At 41.7% G+C, this 25187-nt stretch overlaps 1 protein-coding gene across 1 annotated transcript in view; it reads left to right on the top strand.

The window, feature by feature from the left end:
• The window catches only part of LOC121546644 (monocarboxylate transporter 1-like), a 105777-nt gene that overhangs the window by 45157 nt on the left and 35433 nt on the right, over positions 1-25187 (top strand). The window lies entirely within an intron of this gene.

Genomic DNA, 25187 nt, shown 5'->3' with positions numbered 1-25187 from the left:
AGAGGGGACAGGGGGAGAGGGGACAGAGGAGAGGGGACAGGGGGAGAGGGACAGAGGGAGAGGGAGAGGGACAGAGGGAGAGGGGACGAGGGACAGAGGGAGAGGGGACAGAGGGAGAGGGACAGAGGGAGAGGGGACAGAGGGGAGGGACAGAGGGGAGGGGACAGAGGGAGAGGGGACAGAGGGAGAGGGACAGAGGGAGAGGAGAGGGACAGAGGGAGAGGGACAGAGGGAGGGACAGAGGGAGAGGGACAGAGGGAGAGGGACAGAGGGAGAGGGACAGGGGGAGAGGACAGAGGGAGAGGACAGAGGGAGAGGGACAGAGGGAGAGGGAGAGGGGACAGAGGGAGGGGACAGAGGGAGAGAGGACAGGAGAGGGGACAGAGGAGAGGGACAGGGAGAGAGAGAGGGGACAGAGGGAGAGGGGACAGAGGAGAGGAGACAGAGGAGAGGGGACAGAGGAGAGGGGACAGAGGGAGGGGACAGAGGAGAGGACAGAGGAGAGGGGACAGAGGGAGAGGGACAGAGGGAGAGGGACGAGAGAGAGGGAGAGGGGACAGAGGGACAGAGGGAGGGGACAGAGGAGAGGGACAGAGGGAGAGGGGACAGAGGGAGAGGGACAGAGGGAGAGGGAGACAGAGGGAGAGGGACAGAGGGAGAGGGGACAGAGGAGAGGACAGAGGAGAGGGACAGAGGGAGAGGAGAGAGAGGAGAGGGAAGAGACAGAGGGGAGAGGGGACAGAGGGAGGGGGACAGAGGGAGAGGGACAGGGGACAGAGGAGAGGGGACAGAGGGAGAGGGACAGGGGAGAGGGACAGAGGGCAGAGGGAGGAGAGGGACAGAGGGAGAGGGGACAGAGGGAGAGGGGAGAGGGACAGAGGGAGAGGGGACAGAGGGAGAGGGACAGAGGAGAGGGGACAGAGGGAGAGGACAGGGGACAGAGGGAGAGGGACAGAGGGAGAGGGGGAGAGGGAGAGGAGAGGGGACAGGGGAGAGGGACAGAGGGAGAGGGACAGAGGGAGAGGGGACAGAGGGAGAGGGGACAGAGGGAGAGGGGACAGAGGGAGAAGGACAGAGGGAGAGGGACAGAGGGAGAGGGACAGAGGGAGAGGGACAGAGGGAGAGGGGAGAGGGGACAGAGGGAGAGGGGACAGAGGGAGAGGGGACAGAGGGAGAGGGGACAGAGGGAGAGGGACAGAGGGAGAGGGACAGAGGGACAGGGGACAGGGCGGCAGGTAGCTTAGTGGGTAAGAGCGTTGTGCCAGTAACCGAAAGGTCGCTGGTTCTAATCCCCGAGCCGACTAGGTGAAAAATCTGTCGATGTGCCCTTGAGCAAGGCACTTAACCCTAATTGCTCCTGTAAGTCGCTCTGGATAAGAGCGTCTGCTAAATGACTAAAATGTAAATGTAAATGTAAATGGGACAGAGGGGAGAGGGGACAGAAGGAGAGGGGAGAGGGACAGAGGGAGAGGGGACAGGGGGAGAGGGACAGAGGGAGAGGGAGAGGGGACAGAGGGAGAGGGACAGAGGGAGAGGGACAGAGGACAGAGGGAGAGGGGACAGAGGGAGAGGGACAGAGGGAGAGGGACAGAGGAGAGGGACAGAGGGAGAGGGACAGAGGGAGAGGGACAGAGGGAGAGGACAGAGGGAGAGGGACAGAGGGAGAGGGACAGAGGAGAGGGACAGAGGGAGAGGGGGACAGAGGGAGAGAGACAGAGGGAGAGGAGACAGAGGGAGAGGGACAGAGGGAGAGGGGACAGAGGGAGAGGGACAGAGGGAGAGGGGACAGAGGGAGAGGGGACAGAGGGAGAGGGAGAGGGGACAGAGGGGACAGGGGGAGAAGGACAGAGGAGGGGACAGAGGGAGAGGGGACAGAGGGGAGAGGGGACAGAGGGAGAGGGGACAGGGGCAGAGGGAGAGGGGACAGAGGGACAGGGGCAGAGGGAGAGGGGACAGAGGGGAGAGGGGACAGAGGGAGAGGGAGAGGGGACAGGGGGAGAGGGGACAGAGGGGAGAGGGGACAGAAGGAGAGGGAGAGAGGGGACAGAAGGAGAGGGACAGAGGGAGAGGGACAGAGGGAGAGGGACAGAGGGAGAGGGGACAGAGGGAGAGGAGACAGAGGGAGAGGAGACAGAGGGAGAGGGACAGAGGGAGAGGGGACAGAGGGAGAGGGACAGAGGGAGAGGGACAGAGGGAAAGGGACAGAGGGAGAGGGGACAGAGGGAGAGGGACAGAGGGAGAGGGGACAGAGGAGAGGGAGAGGGGACAGAGGGAGAGGGGACAGAGGGAGAGGGACAGAGGGAGGGACAGAGGGAGAGGGACAGAGGGAGAGGGAGAGGGGACAGAGGGAGAGGGAGAGGGACAGAGGGAGAGGGGACAGAGGGAGAGGGGACAGAGGGAGAGGGACAGAGGGAGGGGACAAGGAGAGGGACAGAGGGAGAGGGACAGAGGGAGAGGGACAGAGGAGAGGAGACAGAGGGAGAGGGACAGAGGGAGAGGACAGAGGGAGAGGGCAGGAGAGAACAGGAGAGGGACAGGGGAGAGGACAGAGGGAGAGGGACAGAGGGAGAGGGACAGGGGACAGAGGGAGAGGGACAGAGGGAGAGGGGACAGAGGGGAGAGGGGACAAAGGGAGAGGGGACAGAGGGAGAGGGACAGAGGGAGAGGGACAGAGGAGAGGGGACAGAGGGAGAGGGGACAGAGGGAGAGGACAGGAGAGGGACAGAGGGAGAGGGGACAGAGGGAGAGGGGACAGAGGGAGAGGGGACAGAGGGGACAGAGGGAGAGGGGACAGAGGAACAGAGGGAGAGGGGACAGAGGGGACAGAGGGAGAGGGGACAGAGGGAGCAGCCAACAATGAGGTTCTGCTACACAAGCCCAGAACCTTCTCTATACATAGAAAACTATGTGTGAGAAAAAGAGAGAAGGGAAGGAGTGAGGTAAAGAGAGAAGGGAAGGAGTGAGGAGAAGGGAAGGAGTGAGGAGAAGGGAAGGAGTGAGGTAAAGAGAGAAGGGAAGGAGTGAGGTAAAGAGAGAAGGGAAGGAATGAGGTAAAGAGAGAAGGGAAGGAGTGAGGAGAAGGGAAGGAGTGAGGAGAAGGGAAGGAGTGAGGAGAAGGGAAGGAGTGAGGAGAAGGGAAGGAGTGAGGTAAAGAGAGAAGGGAAGGAGTGAGGTAAAGAGAGAAGGGAAGGAGTGAGGTAAAGAGATAAGGGAAGGAGTGAGGAGAAGGGAAGGAGTGAGTTAAAGAGAGAAGGGGAGGAGTGAGGTAAAGAGAGAAGGGAAGGAGTGAGGTAAAGAGAGAAGGGAAGGAGTGAGGTAAAGAGAGAAGGGAAGGAGTGAGGAGAAGGGAAGGAGTGAGGTAAAGAGAGAAGGGAAGGAGTGAGGTAAAGAGAGAAGGGAAGGAGTGAGGTAAAGAGAGAAGGGAAGGAGTGAGGTAAAGAGAGAAGGGAAGGAGTGAGGAGAAGGGAAGGAGTGAGGTAAAGAGAGAAGGGAAGGAGTGAGGTAAAGAGAGAAGGGGAGGAGTGAGGTAAAGAGAGAAGGGGAGGATTGAGGTAGAGAGAGAAGGGAAGGATTGAGGTAAAGAGAGAAGGGAAGGAGTGAGGAGAAGGGAAGGAGTGAGGTAAAGAGAGAAGGGAAGGAGTGCGGTAAAGAGAGAAGGGAAGGAGTGAGGTAAAGAGAGAAGGGAAGGTTTGAGGTAAAGAGAGAAGGGAAGGAGTGAGGAGAAGGGAAGGAGTGAGGTAAAGAGAGAAGGGAAGGATTGAGGAGAAGGGAAGGAGTGAGGAGAAGGGAAGGAGTGAGGAGAAGGGAAGGAGTGAGGTAAAGAGAGAAGGGAAGGAGTGAGGTAAAGAGAGAAGGGAAGGACTGAGGTAAAGAGAGAAGGGAAGGAGTGAGGTAAAGAGAGAAGGGAAGGCTTGAGGAGAAGGGAAGGAGTGAGGAGAAGGGAAGGAGTGAGGTAAAGAGAGAAGGGAAGGAGTGAGGTAAAGAGAGAAGGGAAGGACTGAGGTAAAGAGAGAAGGGAAGGAGTGAGGTAAAGAGAGAAAGGAAGGAGTGAGTGCTGTGGGGGTGCTTTGCTGCAGGAGGGACTGGTGCACTTCACAAAATAGATGGCATCATGAGGAAGGAAAATTATGTGGATATATTGAAGCAACATCTCAAGACATCAGTCAGGAAGTTAAAGCTTGGTTGCAAATGGGTCTTCCAAATGGACAATGACCCCAAGCATACTTCCAAAGTTGAGGCAAAATGGCTTAAGGACAACAAAGTCAAGGTATTGGAGTGGCCATCACAAAGCTCTGACCTCAATCCTATAGAAAATTTGTGGGAAGAACTGAAAAAGCGTGTGCGAGCAAGGAGTCCTACAAACCTGACTCAGTTACACCAGCTCTGTCAGGAGGAATGGGCCAAAATTCACCTAACTTATTGTGGGAAGCTTGTGGAAGGCTACCCGAAACATTTGACCCAAGTTAAACAATTTAAAGGCAATGCTACCAAATACTAATTGAGTGTATGTAAACTTCTGATCCACTGGGAATGTGATGAAAGAAATAAAAGCTGAAATAAATCATTCTCTTTACTATTATTCTGACATTTCACATTCTTAAAATAAAGTGGTGATCCCAACTGACCTAAGACAGGGAACTTTTACTAGAATTAAATGTCAGGAATTGTGAAAAACTGAGTTTGAATGTATTTGGCTAAGGTGTATGTAAACTTCCGACTTCAACTGTATATGGAGAACAGAGGAAGTCAAATAGATCCGTTCTGATATCTATATGGAGAACAGAGGAAGTCAAATAGATCTGTTCTGATATCTATATGGAGAACAGAGGAAGTCAAATAGATCCGTTCTGATATCTATATGGAGAACAGAGGAAGTCAAATAGATCTGTTCTGATATCTATATGGAGAACAGAGGAAGTCAAATAGATCCGTTCTGATATCTATATGGAGAACAGAGGAAGTCGAATAGATCTGTTCTGATATCTATATGGAGAACAGAGGAAGTCAAATAGATCTGTTCTGATATCTATATGGAGAACAGAGGAAGTCAAATAGATCCGTTCTGATATCTATATGGAGAACAGAGGAAGTCAAATAGATCTGTTCTGATATCTATATGGCGAACAAAGGAAGTCAAATAGATCTGTTCTGATATCTATATGGAGAACAGAGGAAGTCAAATAGATCTGTTCTGATATCTATATGGAGAACAGAGGAAGTCAAATAGATCCGTTCTGATATCTATATGGAGAACAGAGGAAGTCAAATAGATCCGTTCTGATATCTATATGGAGAACAGAGGAAGTCAAATAGATCTGTTCTGATATCTATATGGAGAACAGAGGAAGTCAAATAGATCCGTTCTGATATCTATATGGAGAACAGAGGAAGTCAAATAGATCTGTTCTGATATCTATATGGAGAACAGAGGAAGTCAAATAGATCCGTTCTGATATCTATATGGAGAACAGAGGAAGTCAAATAGATCCGTTCTGATATCTATATGGAGAACAGAGGAAGTCAAATAGATCTGTTCTGATATCTATATGGAGAACAGAGGAAGTCAAATAGATCCGTTCTGATATCTATATGGAGAACAGAGGAAGTCAAATAGATCTGTTCTGATATCTATATGGAGAACAGAGGAAGTCAAATAGATCTGTTCTGATATCTATATGGAGAACAGAGGAAGTCAAATAGATCCGTTCTGATATCTATATGGAGAACAGAGGAAGTCAAATAGATCCGTTCTGATATCTATATGGAGAACAGAGGAAGTCAAATAGATCCGTTCTGATATCTATATGGAGAACAGAGGAAGTCAAATAGATCCGTTCTGATATCTATGGAGAACAGAGGAAGTCAAATAGATCCGTTCTGATATCTATATGGAGAACAGAGGAAGTCAAATAGATCCGTTCTGATATCTATATGGAGAACAGAGGAAGTCAAATAGATCCGTTCTGATATCTATATGGAGAACAGAGGAAGTCAAATAGATCCGTTCTGATATCTATATGGAGAACAGAGGAAGTCAAATAGATCCGTTCTGATATCTATATGGAGAACAGAGGAAGTCAAATAGATCCGTTCTGATATCTATATGGAGAACAGAGGAAGTCAAATAGATCCGTTCTGATATCTATATGGAGAACAGAGGAAGTCAAATAGATCTGTTCTGATATCTATATGGAGAACAGAGGAAGTCAAATAGATCCGTTCTGATATCTATATGGAGAACAGAGGAAGTCAAATAGATCCGTTCTGATATCTATATGGAGAACAGAGGAAGTCAAATAGATCCGTTCTGATATCTATATGGAGAACAGAGGAAGTCAAATAGATCCGTTCTGATATCTATATGGAGAACAGAGGAAGTCAAATAGATCCGTTCTGATATCTATATGGAGAACAGAGGAAGTCAAATAGATCCGTTCTGATATCTATATGGAGAACAGAGGAAGTCAAATAGATCCGTTCTGATATCTATAGGAGAACAGAGGAAGTCAAATAGATCTGTTCTGATATCTATATGGAGAACAGAGGAAGTCAAATAGATCCGTTCTGATATCTATATGGAGAACAGAGGAAGTCAAATAGATCTGTTCTGATATCTATATGGAGAACAGAGGAAGTCAAATAGATCCGTTCTGATATCTATATGGAGAACAGAGGAAGTCAAATAGATCTGTTCTGATATCTATATGGAGAACAGAGGAAGTCAAATAGATCCGTTCTGATATCTATATGGAGAACAGAGGAAGTCAAATAGATCCGTTCTGATATCTATATGGAGAACAGAGGAAGTCAAATAGATCTGTTCTGATATCTATATGGAGAACAGAGGAAGTCAAATAGATCCGTTCTGATATCTATATGGAGAACAGAGGAAGTCAAATAGATCTGTTCTGATATCTATATGGAGAACAGAGGAAGTCAAATAGATCCGTTCTGATATCTATATGGAGAACAGAGGAAGTCAAATAGATCCGTTCTGATATCTATATGGAGAACAGAGGAAGTCAAATAGATCCGTTCTGATATCTATATGGAGAACAGAGGAAGTCAAATAGATCCGTTCTGATATCTATATGGAGAACAGAGGAAGTCAAATAGATCCGTTCTGATATCTATATGGAGAACAGAGGAAGTCAAATAGATCCGTTCTGATATCTATATGGAGAACAGAGGAAGTCAAATAGATCCGTTCTGATATCTATATGGAGAACAGAGGAAGTCAAATAGATCCGTTCTGATATCTATATGGAGAACAGAGGAAGTCAAATAGATCCGTTCTGATATCTATATGGAGAACAGAGGAAGTCAAATAGATCCGTTCTGATATCTATATGGAGAACAGAGGAAGTCAAATAGATCTGTTCTGATATCTATATGGAGAACAGAGGAAGTCAAATAGATCCGTTCTGATATCTATATGGAGAACAGAGGAAGTCAAATAGATCTGTTCTGATATCTATATGGGAGAACAGAGGAAGTCAAATAGATCCGTTCTGATATCTATATGGAGAACAGAGGAAGTCAAATAGATCCGTTCTGATATCTATATGGAGAACAGAGGAAGTCAAATAGATCTGTTCTGATATCTATATGGAGAACAGAGGAAGTCAAATAGATCCGTTCTGATATCTATATGGAGAACAGAGGAAGTCAAATAGATCCGTTCTGATATCTATATGGAGAACAGAGGAAGTCAAATAGATCCGTTCTGATATCTATATGGAGAACAGAGGAAGTCAAATAGATCCGTTCTGATATCTATATGGAGAACAGAGGAAGTCAAATAGATCTGTTCTGATATCTATATGGAGAACAGAGGAAGTCAAATAGATCCGTTCTGATATCTATATGGAGAACAGAGGAAGTCAAATAGATCCGTTCTGATATCTATATGGAGAACAGAGGAAGTCAAATAGATCCGTTCTGATATCTATATGGAGAACAGAGGAAGTCAAATAGATCCGTTCTGATATCTATATGGAGAACAGAGGAAGTCAAATAGATCCGTTCTGATATCTATATGGAGAACAGAGGAAGTCAAATAGATCCGTTCTGATATCTATATGGAGAACAGAGGAAGTCAAATAGATCCGTTCTGATATCTATATGGAGAACAGAGGAAGTCAAATAGATCCGTTCTGATATCTATATGGAGAACAGAGGAAGTCAAATAGATCCGTTCTGATATCTATATGGAGAACAGAGGAAGTCAAATAGATCCGTTCTGATATCTATATGGAGAACAGAGGAAGTCAAATAGATCCGTTCTGATATCTATATGGAGAACAGAGGAAGTCAAATAGATCCGTTCTGATATCTATATGGAGAACAGAGGAAGTCAAATAGATCTGTTCTGATATCTATATGGAGAACAGAGGAAGTCAAATAGATCTGTTCTGATATCTATATGGAGAACAGAGGAAGTCAAATAGATCCGTTCTGATATCTATATGGAGAACAGAGGAAGTCGAATAGATCCGTTCTGATATCTATATGGAGAACAGAGGAAGTCAAATAGATCTGTTCTGATATCTATATGGAGAACAGAGGAAGTCAAATAGATCCGTTCTGATATCTATATGGAGAACAGAGGAAGTCAAATAGATCTGTTCTGATATCTATATGGAGAACAGAGGAAGTCAAATAGATCCGTTCTGATATCTATATGGAGAACAGAGGAAGTCAAATAGATCTGTTCTGATATCTATATGGAGAACAGAGGAAGTCAAATAGATCTGTTCTGATATCTATATGGAGAACAGAGGAAGTCAAATAGATCCGTTCTGATATCTATATGGAGAACAGAGGAAGTCAAATAGATCCGTTCTGATATCTATATGGAGAACAGAGGAAGTCAAATAGATCCGTTCTGATATCTATATGGAGAACAGAGGAAGTCAAATAGATCTGTTCTGATATCTATATGGAGAACAGAGGAAGTCAAATAGATCCGTTCTGATATCTATATGGAGAACAGAGGAAGTCAAATAGATCCGTTCTGATATCTATATGGAGAACAGAGGAAGTCAAATAGATCCGTTCTGATATCTATATGGAGAACAGAGGAAGTCAAATAGATCCGTTCTGATATCTATAGGAGAACAGAGGAAGTCAAATAGATCCGTTCTGATATCTATATGGCGAACAAAGGAAGTCAAATAGATCCGTTCTGATATCTATATGGAGAACAGAGGAAGTCAAATAGATCTGTTCTGATATCTATATGGAGAACAGAGGAAGTCAAATAGATCCGTTCTGATATCTATATGGAGAACAGAGGAAGTCAAATAGATCCGTTCTGATATCTATATGGAGAACAGAGGAAGTCAAATAGATCCGTTCTGATATCTATATGGAGAACAGAGGAAGTCAAATAGATCCGTTCTGATATCTATATGGAGAACAGAGGAAGTCAAATAGATCTGTTCTGATATCTATATGGAGAACAGAGGAAGTCAAATAGATCCGTTCTGATATCTATATGGAGAACAGAGGAAGTCAAATAGATCCGTTCTGATATCTATATGGAGAACAGAGGAAGTCAAATAGATCTGTTCTGATATCTATATGGAGAACAGAGGAAGTCAAATAGATCTGTTCTGATATCTATATGGAGAACAGAGGAAGTCAAATAGATCCGTTCTGATATCTATATGGAGAACAGAGGAAGTCAAATAGATCCGTTCTGATATCTATATGGAGAACAGAGGAAGTCAAATAGATCCGTTCTGATATCTATATGGAGAACAGAGGAAGTCAAATAGATCCGTTCTGATATCTATATGGAGAACAGAGGAAGTCAAATAGATCTGTTCTGATATCTATATGGAGAACAGAGGAAGTCAAATAGATCCGTTCTGATATCTATATGGAGAACAGAGGAAGTCAAATAGATCCGTTCTGATATCTATATGGAGAACAGAGGAAGTCAAATAGATCCGTTCTGATATCTATATGGAGAACAGAGGAAGTCAAATAGATCTGTTCTGATATCTATATGGAGAACAGAGGAAGTCAAATAGATCCGTTCTGATATCTATATGGAGAACAGAGGAAGTCAAATAGATCCGTTCTGATATCTATATGGAGAACAGAGGAAGTCAAATAGATCCGTTCTGATATCTATATGGAGAACAGAGGAAGTCAAATAGATCCGTTCTGATATCTATATGGAGAACAGAGGAAGTCAAATAGATCTGTTCTGATATCTATATGGAGAACAGAGGAAGTCAAATAGATCCGTTCTGATATCTATATGGAGAACAGAGGAAGTCAAATAGATCCGTTCTGATATCTATATGGAGAACAGAGGAAGTCAAATAGATCCGTTCTGATATCTATATGGAGAACAGAGGAAGTCAAATAGATCCGTTCTGATATCTATATGGAGAACAGAGGAAGTCAAATAGATCCGTTCTGATATCTATATGGAGAACAGAGGAAGTCAAATAGATCCGTTCTGATATCTATATGGAGAACAGAGGAAGTCAAATAGATCCGTTCTGATATCTATATGGAGAACAGAGGAAGTCAAATAGATCCGTTCTGATATCTATATGGAGAACAGAGGAAGTCAAATAGATCCGTTCTGATATCTATATGGAGAACAGAGGAAGTCAAATAGATCCGTTCTGATATCTATATGGAGAACAGAGGAAGTCAAATAGATCCGTTCTGATATCTATATGGAGAACAGAGGAAGTCAAATAGATCCGTTCTGATATCTATATGGAGAACAGAGGAAGTCAAATAGATCCGTTCTGATATCTATATGGAGAACAGAGGAAGTCAAATAGATCTGTTCTGATATCTATATGGAGAACAGAGGAAGTCAAATAGATCCGTTCTGATATCTATATGGAGAACAGAGGAAGTCAAATAGATCCGTTCTGATATCTATATGGAGAACAGAGGAAGTCAAATAGATCCGTTCTGATATCTATATGGAGAACAGAGGAAGTCAAATAGATCCGTTCTGATATCTATATGGAGAACAGAGGAAGTCAAATAGATCCGTTCTGATATCTATATGGAGAACAGAGGAAGTCAAATAGATCTGTTCTGATATCTATATGGAGAACAGAGGAAGTCAAATAGATCCGTTCTGATATCTATATGGAGAACAGAGGAAGTCAAATAGATCCGTTCTGATATCTATATGGAGAACAGAGGAAGTCAAATAGATCCGTTCTGATATCTATATGGAGAACAGAGGAAGTCAAATAGATCCGTTCTGATATCTATATGGAGAACAGAGGAAGTCAAATAGATCCGTTCTGATATCTATATGGAGAACAGAGGAAGTCAAATAGATCCGTTCTGATATCTATATGGAGAACAGAGGAAGTCAAATAGATCTGTTCTGATATCTATATGGAGAACAGAGGAAGTCAAATAGATCCGTTCTGATATCTATATGGAGAACAGAGGAAGTCAAATAGATCTGTTCTGATATCTATATGGAGAACAGAGGAAGTCAAATAGATCTGTTCTGATATCTATATGGAGAACAGAGGAAGTCAAATAGATCCGTTCTGATATCTATATGGAGAACAGAGGAAGTCAAATAGATCTGTTCTGATATCTATATGGGAGAACAGAGGAAGTCAAATAGATCCGTTCTGATATCTATATGGAGAACAGAGGAAGTCAAATAGATCTGTTCTGATATCTATATGGAGAACAGAGGAAGTCAAATAGATCTGTTCTGATATCTATATGGAGAACAGAGGAAGTCAAATAGATCCGTTCTGATATCTATATGGAGAACAGAGGAAGTCAAATAGATCTGTTCTGATATCTATATGGAGAACAGAGGAAGTCAAATAGATCCGTTCTGATATCTATATGGAGAACAGAGGAAGTCGAATAGATCTGTTCTGATATCTATATGGAGAACAGAGGAAGTCAAATAGATCCGTTCTGATATCTATATGGAGAACAGAGGAAGTCAAATAGATCCGTTCTGATATCTATATGGAGAACAGAGGAAGTCAAATAGATCTGTTCTGATATCTATATGGCGAACAAAGGAAGTCAAATAGATCTGTTCTGATATCTATATGGAGAACAGAGGAAGTCAAATAGATCCGTTCTGATATCTATATGGAGAACAGAGGAAGTCAAATAGATCCGTTCTGATATCTATATGGAGAACAGAGGAAGTCAAATAGATCCGTTCTGATATCTATATGGAGAACAGAGGAAGTCAAATAGATCCGTTCTGATATCTATATGGAGAACAGAGGAAGTCAAATAGATCCGTTCTGATATCTATATGGAGAACAGAGGAAGTCAAATAGATCTGTTCTGATATCTATATGGAGAACAGAGGAAGTCAAATAGATCCGTTCTGATATCTATATGGAGAACAGAGGAAGTCAAATAGATCTGTTCTGATATCTATATGGAGAACAGAGGAAGTCAAATAGATCCGTTCTGATATCTATATGGAGAACAGAGGAAGTCAAATAGATCTGTTCTGATATCTATATGGAGAACAGAGGAAGTCAAATAGATCCGTTCTGATATCTATATGGAGAACAGAGGAAGTCAAATAGATCCGTTCTGATATCTATATGGAGAACAGAGGAAGTCAAATAGATCCGTTCTGATATCTATATGGAGAACAGAGGAAGTCAAATAGATCCGTTCTGATATCTATATGGAGAACAGAGGAAGTCAAATAGATCCGTTCTGATATCTATATGGAGAACAGAGGAAGTCAAATAGATCCGTTCTGATATCTATATGGAGAACAGAGGAAGTCAAATAGATCTGTTCTGATATCTATATGGAGAACAGAGGAAGTCAAATAGATCTGTTCTGATATCTATATGGAGAACAGAGGAAGTCAAATAGATCCGTTCTGATATCTATATGGAGAACAGAGGAAGTCAAATAGATCCGTTCTGATATCTATATGGAGAACAGAGGAAGTCAAATAGATCCGTTCTGATATCTATATGGAGAACAGAGGAAGTCAAATAGATCCGTTCTGATATCTATATGGAGAACAGAGGAAGTCAAATAGATCCGTTCTGATATCTATATGGAGAACAGAGGAAGTCAAATAGATCCGTTCTGATATCTATATGGAGAACAGAGGAAGTCAAATAGATCCGTTCTGATATCTATATGGAGAACAGAGGAAGTCAAATAGATCCGTTCTGATATCTATATGGAGAACAGAGGAAGTCAAATAGATCCGTTCTGATATCTATATGGAGAACAGAGGAAGTCAAATAGATCCGTTCTGATATCTATATGGAGAACAGAGGAAGTCAAATAGATCCGTTCTGATATCTATATGGAGAACAGAGGAAGTCAAATAGATCCGTTCTGATATCTATATGGAGAACAGAGGAAGTCAAATAGATCCGTTCTGATATCTATATGGAGAACAGAGGAAGTCAAATAGATCCGTTCTGATATCTATATGGAGAACAGAGGAAGTCAAATAGATCCGTTCTGATATCTATATGGAGAACAGAGGAAGTCAAATAGATCCGTTCTGATATCTATATGGAGAACAGAGGAAGTCAAATAGATCTGTTCTGATATCTATATGGAGAACAGAGGAAGTCGAATAGATCCGTTCTGATATCTATATGGAGAACAGAGGAAGTCGAATAGATCTGTTCTGATATCTATATGGAGAACAGAGGAAGTCAAATAGATCTGTTCTGATATCTATATGGAGAACAGAGGAAGTCAAATAGATCCGTTCTGATATCTATATGGAGAACAGAGGAAGTCAAATAGATCTGTTCTGATATCTATATGGCGAACAAAGGAAGTCAAATAGATCTGTTCTGATATCTATATGGAGAACAGAGGAAGTCAAATAGATCCGTTCTGATATCTATATGGAGAACAGAGGAAGTCAAATAGATCCGTTCTGATATCTATATGGAGAACAGAGGAAGTCAAATAGATCCGTTCTGATATCTATATGGAGAACAGAGGAAGTCAAATAGATCTGTTCTGATATCTATATGGAGAACAGAGGAAGTCAAATAGATCCGTTCTGATATCTATATGGAGAACAGAGGAAGTCAAATAGATCCGTTCTGATATCTATATGGAGAACAGAGGAAGTCAAATAGATCCGTTCTGATATCTATATGGAGAACAGAGGAAGTCAAATAGATCCGTTCTGATATCTATATGGAGAACAGAGGAAGTCAAATAGATCCGTTCTGATATCTATATGGAGAACAGAGGAAGTCAAATAGATCCGTTCTGATATCTATATGGAGAACAGAGGAAGTCAAATAGATCCGTTCTGATATCTATATGGAGAACAGAGGAAGTCAAATAGATCCGTTCTGATATCTATATGGAGAACAGAGGAAGTCAAATAGATCCGTTCTGATATCTATATGGAGAACAGAGGAAGTCAAATAGATCTGTTCTGATATCTATATGGAGAACAGAGGAAGTCAAATAGATCCGTTCTGATATCTATATGGAGAACAGAGGAAGTCAAATAGATCCGTTCTGATATCTATATGGAGAACAGAGGAAGTCAAATAGATCTGTTCTGATATCTATATGGAGAACAGAGGAAGTCAAATAGATCCGTTCTGATATCTATATGGAGAACAGAGGAAGTCAAATAGATCCGTTCTGATATCTATATGGAGAACAGAGGAAGTCAAATAGATCCGTTCTGATATCTATATGGAGAACAGAGGAAGTCAAATAGATCTGTTCTGATATCTATATGGAGAACAGAGGAAGTCAAATAGATCCGTTCTGATATCTATATGGAGAACAGAGGAAGTCAAATAGATCCGTTCTGATATCTATATGGAGAACAGAGGAAGTCAAATAGATCCGTTCTGATATCTATATGGAGAACAGAGGAAGTCAAATAGATCTGTTCTGATATCTATATGGAGAACAGAGGAAGTCAAATAGATCCGTTCTGATATCTATATGGAGAACAGAGGAAGTCAAATAGATCTGTTCTGATATCTATATGGAGAACAGAGGAAGTCAAATAGATCCGTTCTGATATCTATATGGAGAACAGAGGAAGTCAAATAGATCCGTTCTGATATCTATTGGAGAACAGAGGAAGTCAAATAGATCCGTTCTGATATCTATATGGAGAACAGAGGAAGTCAAATAGATCCGTTCTGATATCTATATGGAGAACAGAGGAAGTCAAATAGATCCGTTCTGATATCTATATGGAGAACAGAGGAAGTCAAATAGATCCGTTCTGATATCTATATGGAGAACAGAGGAAGTCAAATAGATCCGTTCTGATATCTATATGGAGAACAGAGGAAGTCAAATAGATCCGTTCTGATATCTATATGGAGAACAGAGGAAGTCAAATAGATCCGTTCTGATATCTATATGGAGAACAGAGGAAGTCAAATAGATCCGTTCTGATATCTATATGGAGAACAGAGGAAGTCAAATAGATCCGTTCTGATATCTATATGGAGAACAGAGGAAGTCAAATAGATCCGTTCTGATATCTATATGGAGAACAGAGGAAGTCAAATAGATCCGTTCTGATATCTATATGGAGAACAGAGGAAGTCAAATAGATCCGTTCTGATATCTATATGGAGAACAGAGGAAGTCAAATAGATCCGTTCTGATATCTATATGGAGAACAGAGGAAGTCAAATAGATCCGTTCTGATATCTATATGGAGAACAGAGGAAGTCAAATAGATCCGTTCTGATATCTATATGGGAGAACAGAGGAAGTCAAATAGATCTGTTCTGATATCTATATGGAGAACAGAGGAAGTCAAATAGATCCGTTCTGATATCTATATGGAGAACAGAGGAAGTCAAATAGATCCGTTCTGATATCTATATGGAGAACAGAGGAAGTCAAATAGATCCGTTCTGATATCTATATGGAGAACAGAGGAAGTCAAATAGATCCGTTCTGATATCTATATGGAGAACAGAGGAAGTCAAATAGATCCGTTCTGATATCTATATGGAGAACAGAGGAAGTCAAATAGATCCGTTCTGATATCTATATGGAGAACAGAGGAAGTCAAATAGATCCGTTCTGATATCTATATGGAGAACAGAGGAAGTCAAATAGATCCGTTCTGATATCTATATGGAGAACAGAGGAAGTCAAATAGATCCGTTCTGATATCTATATGGAGAACAGAGGAAGTCAAATAGATCCGTTCTGATATCTATATGGAGAACAGAGGAAGTCAAATAGATCCGTTCTGATATCTATATGGAGAACAGAGGAAGTCAAATAGATCCGTTCTGATATCTATATGGAGAACAGAGGAAGTCAAATAGATCCGTTCTGATATCTATATGGAGAACAGAGGAAGTCAAATAGATCCGTTCTGATATCTATATGGAGAACAGAGGAAGTCAAATAGATCTGTTCTGATATCTATATGGAGAACAGAGGAAGTCAAATAGATCCGTTCTGATATCTATATGGAGAACAGAGGAAGTCAAATAGATCCGTTCTGATATCTATATGGAGAACAGAGGAAGTCAAATAGATCCGTTCTGATATCTATATGGAGAACAGAGGAAGTCAAATAGATCCGTTCTGATATCTATATGGAGAACAGAGGAAGTCAAATAGATCCGTTCTGATATCTATATGGAGAACAGAGGAAGTCAAATAGATCCGTTCTGATATCTATATGGAGAACAGAGGAAGTCAAATAGATCCGTTCTGATATCTATATGGAGAACAGAGGAAGTCAAATAGATCCGTTCTGATATCTATATGGAGAACAGAGGAAGTCAAATAGATCCGTTCTGATATCTATATGGAGAACAGAGGAAGTCAAATAGATCCGTTCTGATATCTATATGGAGAACAGAGGAAGTCAAATAGATCCGTTCTGATATCTATATGGAGAACAGAGGAAGTCAAATAGATCCGTTCTGATATCTATATGGAGAACAGAGGAAGTCAAATAGATCCGTTCTGATATCTATATGGAGAACAGAGGAAGTCAAATAGATCCGTTCTGATATCTATATGGAGAACAGAGGAAGTCAAATAGATCCGTTCTGATATCTATATGGAGAACAGAGGAAGTCAAATAGATCTGTTCTGATATCTATATGGAGAACAGAGGAAGTCAAATAGATCCGTTCTGATATCTATATGGAGAACAGAGGAAGTCAAATAGATCCGTTCTGATATCTATATGGAGAACAGAGGAAGTCAAATAGATCCGTTCTGATATCTATATGGAGAACAGAGGAAGTCAAATAGATCCGTTCTGATATCTATATGGAGAACAGAGGAAGTCAAATAGATCTGTTCTGATATCTATATGGAGAACAGAGGAAGTCAAATAGATCCGTTCTGATATCTATATGGAGAACAGAGGAAGTCAAATAGATCCGTTCTGATATCTATATGGAGAACAGAGGAAGTCAAATAGATCTGTTCTGATATCTATATGGAGAACAGAGGAAGTCAAATAGATCCGTTCTGATATCTATATGGAGAACAGAGGAAGTCAAATAGATCCGTTCTGATATCTATATGGAGAACAGAGGAAGTCAAATAGATCCGTTCTGATATCTATATGGAGAACAGAGGAAGTCAAATAGATCCGTTCTGATATCTATATGGAGAACAGAGGAAGTCAAATAGATCCGTTCTGATATCTATATGGAGAACAGAGGAAGTCAAATAGATCCGTTCTGATATCTATATGGAGAACAGAGGAAGTCAAATAGATCCGTTCTGATATCTATATGGAGAACAGAGGAAGTCAAATAGATCCGTTCTGATATCTATATGGAGAACAGAGGAAGTCAAATAGATCCGTTCTGATATCTATATGGAGAACAGAGGAAGTCAAATAGATCCGTTCTGATATCTATATGGAGAACAGAGGAAGTCAAATAGATCCGTTCTGATATCTATATGGAGAACAGAGGAAGTCAAATAGATCTGTTCTGATATCTATATGGAGAACAGAGGAAGTCAAATAGATCCGTTCTGATATCTATATGGAGAACAGAGGAAGTCAAATAGATCCGTTCTGATATCTATATGGAGAACAGAGGAAGTCAAATAGATCCGTTCTGATATCTATATGGAGAACAGAGGAAGTCAAATAGATCTGTTCTGATATCTATATGGAGAACAGAGGAAGTCAAATAGATCTGTTCTGATATCTATATGGAGAACAGAGGAAGTCAAATAGATCCGTTCTGATATCTATATGGAGAACAGAGGAAGTCAAATAGATCCGTTCTGATATCTATATGGAGAACAGAGGAAGTCAAATAGATCCGTTCTGATATCTATATGGAGAACAGAGGAAGTCAAATAGATCCGTTCTGATATCTATATGGAGAACAGAGGAAGTCAAATAGATCCGTTCTGATATCTATATGGAGAACAGAGGAAGTCAAATAGATCCGTTCTGATATCTATATGGAGAACAGAGGAAGTCAAATAGATCCGTTCTGATATCTATATGGAGAACAGAGGAAGTCAAATAGATCCGTTCTGATATCTATATGGAGAACAGAGGAAGTCAAATAGATCCGTTCTGATATCTATATGGAGAACAGAGGAAGTCAAATAGATCCGTTCTGATATCTATATGGAGAACAGAGGAAGTCAAATAGATCCGTTCTGATATCTATATGGAGAACAGAGGAAGTCAAATAGATCCGTTCTGATATCTATATGGAGAACAGAGGAAGTCAAATAGATCCGTTCTGATATCTATATGGAGAACAGAGGAAGTCAAATAGATCTGTTCTGATATCTATATGGAGAACAGAGGAAGTCAAATAGATCCGTTCTGATATCTATATGGAGAACAGAGGAAGTCAAATAGATCCGTTCTGATATCTATATGGAGAACAGAGGAAGTCAAATAGATCCGTTCTGATATCTATATGGAGAACAGAGGAAGTCAAATAGATCCGTTCTGATATCTATATGGAGAACAGAGGAAGTCAAATAGATCTGTTCTGATATCTATATGGAGAACAGAGGAAGTCAAATAGATCCGTTCTGATATCTATATGGAGAACAGAGGAAGTCAAATAGATCCGTTCTGATATCTATATGGAGAACAGAGGAAGTCAAATAGATCCGTTCTGATATCTATATGGAGAACAGAGGAAGTCAAATAGATCTGTTCTGATATCTATATGGAGAACAGAGGAAGTCAAATAGATCCGTTCTGATATCTATATGGAGAACAGAGGAAGTCAAATAGATCTGTTCTGATATCTATATGGCGAACAAAGGAAGTCAAATAGATCTGTTCTGATATCTATATGGAGAACAGAGGAAGTCAAATAGATCTGTTCTGATATCTATATGGAGAACAGAGGAAGTCAAATAGATCCGTTCTGATATCTATATGGAGAACAGAGGAAGTCAAATAGATCCGTTCTGATATCTATATGGAGAACAGAGGAAGTCAAATAGATCCGTTCTGATATCTATATGGAGAACAGAGGAAGTCAAATAGATCCGTTCTGATATCTATATGGAGAACAGAGGAAGTCAAATAGATCCGTTCTGATATCTATATGGAGAACAGAGGAAGTCAAATAGATCCGTTCTGATATCTATATGGAGAACAGAGGAAGTCAAATAGATCTGTTCTGATATCTATATGGAGAACAGAGGAAGTCAAATAGATCCGTTCTGATATCTATATGGAGAACAGAGGAAGTCAAATAGATCCGTTCTGATATCTATATGGAGAACAGAGGAAGTCAAATAGATCCGTTCTGATATCTATATGGAGAACAGAGGAAGTCAAATAGATCCGTTCTGATATCTATATGGAGAACAGAGGAAGTCAAATAGATCCGTTCTGATATCTATATGGAGAACAGAGGAAGTCAAATAGATCCGTTCTGATATCTATATGGAGAACAGAGGAAGTCAAATAGATCCGTTCTGATATCTATATGGAGAACAGAGGAAGTCAAATAGATCCGTTCTGATATCTATATGGAGAACAGAGGAAGTCAAATAGATCCGTTCTGATATCTATATGGAGAACAGAGGAAGTCAAATAGATCCGTTCTGATATCTATATGGAGAACAGAGGAAGTCAAATAGATCCGTTCTGATATCTATATGGAGAACAGAGGAAGTCAAATAGATCCGTTCTGATATCTATATGGAGAACAGAGGAAGTCAAATAGATCCGTTCTGATATCTATATGGAGAACAGAGGAAGTCAAATAGATCCGTTCTGATATCTATATGGAGAACAGAGGAAGTCAAATAGATCTGTTCTGATATCTATATGGAGAACAGAGGAAGTCAAATAGATCTGTTCTGATATCTATATGGAGAACAGAGGAAGTCAAATAGATCCGTTCTGATATCTATATGGAGAACAGAGGAAGTCAAATAGATCTGTTCTGATATCTATATGGAGAACAGAGGAAGTCGAATAGATCTGTTCTGATATCTATATGGAGAACAGAGGAAGTCAAATAGATCTGTTCTGATATCTATATGGAGAACAGAGGAAGTCAAATAGATCTGTTCTGATATCTATATGGAGAACAGAGGAAGTCAAATAGATCTGTTCTGATATCTATATGGAGAACAGAGGAAGTCAAATAGATCTGTTCTGATATCTATATGGAGAACAGAGGAAGTCAAATAGATCTGTTCTGATATCTATATGGAGAACAGAGGAAGTCAAATAGATCTGTTCTGATATCTATATGGAGAACAGAGGAAGTCAAATAGATCTGTTCTGATATCTATATGGAGAACAGAGGAAGTCAAATAGATCCGTTCTGATATCTATATGGAGAACAGAGGAAGTCAAATAGATCCGTTCTGATATCTATATGGAGAACAGAGGAAGTCAAATAGATCTGTTCTGATATCTATATGGAGAACAGAGGAAGTCAAATAGATCTGTTCTGATATCTATATGGAGAACAGAGGAAGTCAAATAGATCTGTTCTGATATCTATATGGAGAACAGAGGAAGTCAAATAGATCTGTTCTGATATCTATATGGAGAACAGAGGAAGTCAAATAGATCCGTTCTGATATCTATATGGAGAACAGAGGAAGTCAAATAGATCTGTTCTGATATCTATATGGAGAACAGAGGAAGTCAAATAGATCTGTTCTGATATCTATATGGCGAACAAAGGAAGTCAAATAGATCTGTTCTGATATCTATATGGAGAACAGAGGAAGTCAAATAGATCCGTTCTGATATCTATATGGAGAATAGAGGAAGTCAAATAGATCTGTTCTGATATCTATATGGAGAACATGACCCAAGTAGGCTACTACAGGAATAATCAATCCTATGGGTACTATCATATCCATCTAGTCATGAATCATATTGGTATATCCATGATTATTATCTGTTTTTGTGCAAGGGGGAGAAGGGATAGAGGGAGGGGGGGCGGAGGGGGGACGAGAGAGGAGGAACCAATTAATTTATATAATATCTCTCAGAGAGAAGGGAAGGAGTGAGGTAAAGAGAGAGGGGGGACGCAGGGGGGGACGGAGGGGGGACGAGAGAGGAGGAACCAATTAATTTATATAATATCTCTCAGAGAGAAGGGAAGGAGTGAGGTAAAGAGAGAGGAGGGGGACGAGGGGGGACGGAGGGGGGCGGAGGAGGGGGGCGGAGGGGGGGGACGAGAGAGGAGGAACCAATTAATTTATATAATATCTCTCAGAGAGAAGGGAAGGAGTGAGGTAAAGAGAGAGGAGGGGGGGGGGACGGAGGAGGGGGGGGATGGAGGGGGGGGGACGAGAGAGGAGGAACCAATTAATTTATATAATATCTCTCAGAGCAGTAAATCACTGGGCTCTTTGTCCTTCAGAACACCCCAACAAAGATGTCATGCCTGATTTGTCTGCGTGTGCGTGTGCGTGTGCGTGTATGCATGTCAGGGTTTCTGCTATGAAAATGTGGCCCCAGACATTTGACCGATGGCATTTTAAAAATGTGTATAGTATTTATTTTAGGGGGTAGATCAGCTTTAATATTGCAGATAGGTTGGGGGTTCTATCAATGTAATTGTCTGCATCATTTCCAATCCCCATATATATTTTTACAAATATTATTTCCTTTATTATTTTCCCCTAACCCCACCACCCCTCCCCTAATTGGAGTCATCTAATGGAGAACAACACTTTAGGCCTCTACTTCCTGCTTATACATACTATATACAGTACCAGTCAAAAGTTTGGACATTGTAAAATAATAGTGAAGACATCAAAACAATGAAATAACACATATTTCATTGATACATGATATGGAATCATGTAGTAACCAAATAAGTGTTAAACAAATCAAAATATATTTTATATTCTTCAAATAGCCACCCTTTGCCATGATGACAGCTTTGCACACTTGGCATTCTCTCAACCAGCTTCACCTGGAATGCTTTTCGAACAGTCTTGAAGGAGATCCCACATATGCTGAGCACTTGTTGGCTGCTTTTCCTTCACTCTGCGGTCCGACTCATCCCAAACCATCTCAATTGGATTGAGGTCAGGTGATTGTGGAGGCCAGGTCATCTGATGCAGCACTCCGTCACTCCTTCTTGGTCAAATAGCCCTTACACAGCCTGGAGGTGTGTTGGGTCATTGTCCTGTTGAAAAACAAATGATAGTCCCACTAAGCACAAACCAGATGGGATGGCGTATCGCTGTAGAATGCTGTGGTAGCCATGCTGGTTAAGTGTGCCTTGAATTCTAAATAAGTCACAGACAGTGTCACCAGCAAAGCACCATAACACCACCTCCTCCATGCTTCACGGTGGGAACCACACATGCGGAGATCATCCGTTCACCTACTCTGCGTCTCACAAAGACACGGTGGTTGGAACCAAAAATCTCAAATTTGGACTCCAGACCAAAGGACAGATTTCCACCGGTCTAATGTCCATTGCTCGTGTTTCTTGGCCCAAGCAAGTCTCTTCTTCTTATTGGTGTCCTTTAGTAGTGGTTTCTTTGCAGCAATTCGACCATGAAGGCCTGATTCACGCAGTCTCCTCTGAACAGTTGATGTTGAGATGTGTCTGTTATTTGAACTCTGTGAAGCATTTATTTGGGCTGCAATCTGAGGCTAGGAACTCTAATGAACTTATCTTCTGCAGCAGAGGTAACTCTGGGTCTTCCTTTCCTGTGGCGGTCCTCATGAGGGTGGCTACTTTGAAGACTCTAAAATCTAAGTATTGGTGGTTCCAAACTTCTTCCACTTAAGAATGATGGAGGCCACTGTGTTATTGGGGACCTACAATGCTGCATAAATGTTTTGGTACCCTTCCCAAGAGCTGTGCTTCAACACAATCCTGGAAAATGTTTTATTTAATCCATTTTAGAATAAGGCTATAATGTAACAAAATGTGGAAAAAGTCAAGGGGTCTGAATACTTTCCAAATGCACAGTATAAAGTTGACCTATTCTATTGGTCAGCTTGTCAAGAAATCAATAGCCCAAACAACTGACTCTGGGACAGTTGTGCGACCAACCAGTAGGCCTCGGCTACAACCAGTAGGCCTCGGCTACAACCAGTAGGCTACAACCAGTAGGCTACAACCAGTAGGCCTCGGCTACAACCAGTAGGCTACAACCAGTAGGCCTCGGCTACAACCAGTAGGCTACAACCAGTAGGCTACAACCAGTAGGCTACAACCAGTAGGCCTCGGCTACAACCAGTAGGCTACAACCAGTAGGCTACAACCAGTAGGCCTCGGCTACAACCAGTAGGCTACAACCAGTAGGCTACAACCAGTAGGCCTCGGCTACAACCAGTAGGCTACAACCAGTAGGCTACAACCAGTAGGCTACAACCAGTAGGCTACAACCAGTAGGCCTCGGCTACATAGATAACATGTTAAAAAGCAATGAATCTGATGCAACAGAACAGAACGTTTAGCTTAGAATGTTGCTAAACTATTATTAGCGCAGCAATGCGCATACGGCAGTATGCTAGGCTACACGCGAATGTGCATTTGGCTACCGGACAATTAAAGAACGTTGAAAACCCATTGAAAATGAGGGAAATAGGCTTCTTTTTTCAATGGCATATGGTCTTTAGAAAACGGATGTGATCAGATTTAGCCTAGGCTACTTTGAAGCAGGGTTTAACATTCCTCATAATATGTAGGAAAACATTCAGGTTTCAAACAATTAAGTAGCTATATGTTTTCAAAATGCATACTTCCTCCAGCTCATTGCATAGTGATGCGCTGATGAAGCCTACCTTCCTGTGCATTTGAATGGCGAATGGGAAGTATTTTAATTACCAGTTGAGAAGTAAGAATAGTAGCTCTCTTTAATCGTGGGCCAAACTATTTTTAACACACGATTACATTTAGAATTGGTGCGCAGTCATTGGGCTTATAAAAAGAGCGCTGTCTCTATGCTGTACGTGTGTGATGATAAATAAGATACTCTACACGCACCTATTTATATCTACTAAATTATGCAAATGAACCCATAGACCGATGAGCATGACCGGTCAAATGTATTTCCATCAACTGGTATTTCAATCAATGAATCTGCTCATCGGTCTGTATGTGAATCTGCTCATTGGTCTGTATGTGAATCTGCTCATCATTATTTCACACTGGGATGTTTCTTCTTCTCCTGGACATTTACAATTGTACGCCGCCCCATGGGTCTCCCGGCCGCGGCCGGCTACGACAGAGCCTGGATTCGAACCAGGATCTCTAGTGGCACAGCTAGCACTGCGATGCAGCGCCTTAGACCACTGCGTCACTCGGGACACACCACACCATTCCTTCGAATGCACAGTGTACTCTTCAGGGAGAAGGGTAGAGGAGTGATTGAGTGTACACATTACTAAGTTGCTTTGGATAACAGCGTCTGCTAAATGGCATATATTATTTATTATTATTATTATATTATAGGATAGTGAAGTGAACGAGTGTACACTTCAGGGACAAAGGTAGAGTACCATTTTCTAGTAGAATCTCCAACTCAGCAAGTCTCAGTTTTGACCCCAGCTCTACTCTACTCTGTTCTACCCCCAGCTCTACTTCTCTGTTCTACCCCCAGCTCTACTTCTCTGTTCTACCCCCAGCTCTACTCTACTCTGTTCTACCCCCAGCTCTACTCTACTCTGTTCTACCCCCAGCTCTACTTCTCTGTTCTACCCCAGCTCTACTCTATTCTGTTCTACC

This window comes from Coregonus clupeaformis, chromosome 30 (genome assembly GCF_020615455.1).
Source record: "Coregonus clupeaformis isolate EN_2021a chromosome 30, ASM2061545v1, whole genome shotgun sequence".
Lineage (NCBI taxonomy): Eukaryota > Metazoa > Chordata > Actinopteri > Salmoniformes > Salmonidae > Coregonus > Coregonus clupeaformis.
Note: the sequence above shows the minus strand (reverse complement) of the source record. Positions and strands in the feature narration are given on the sequence as shown.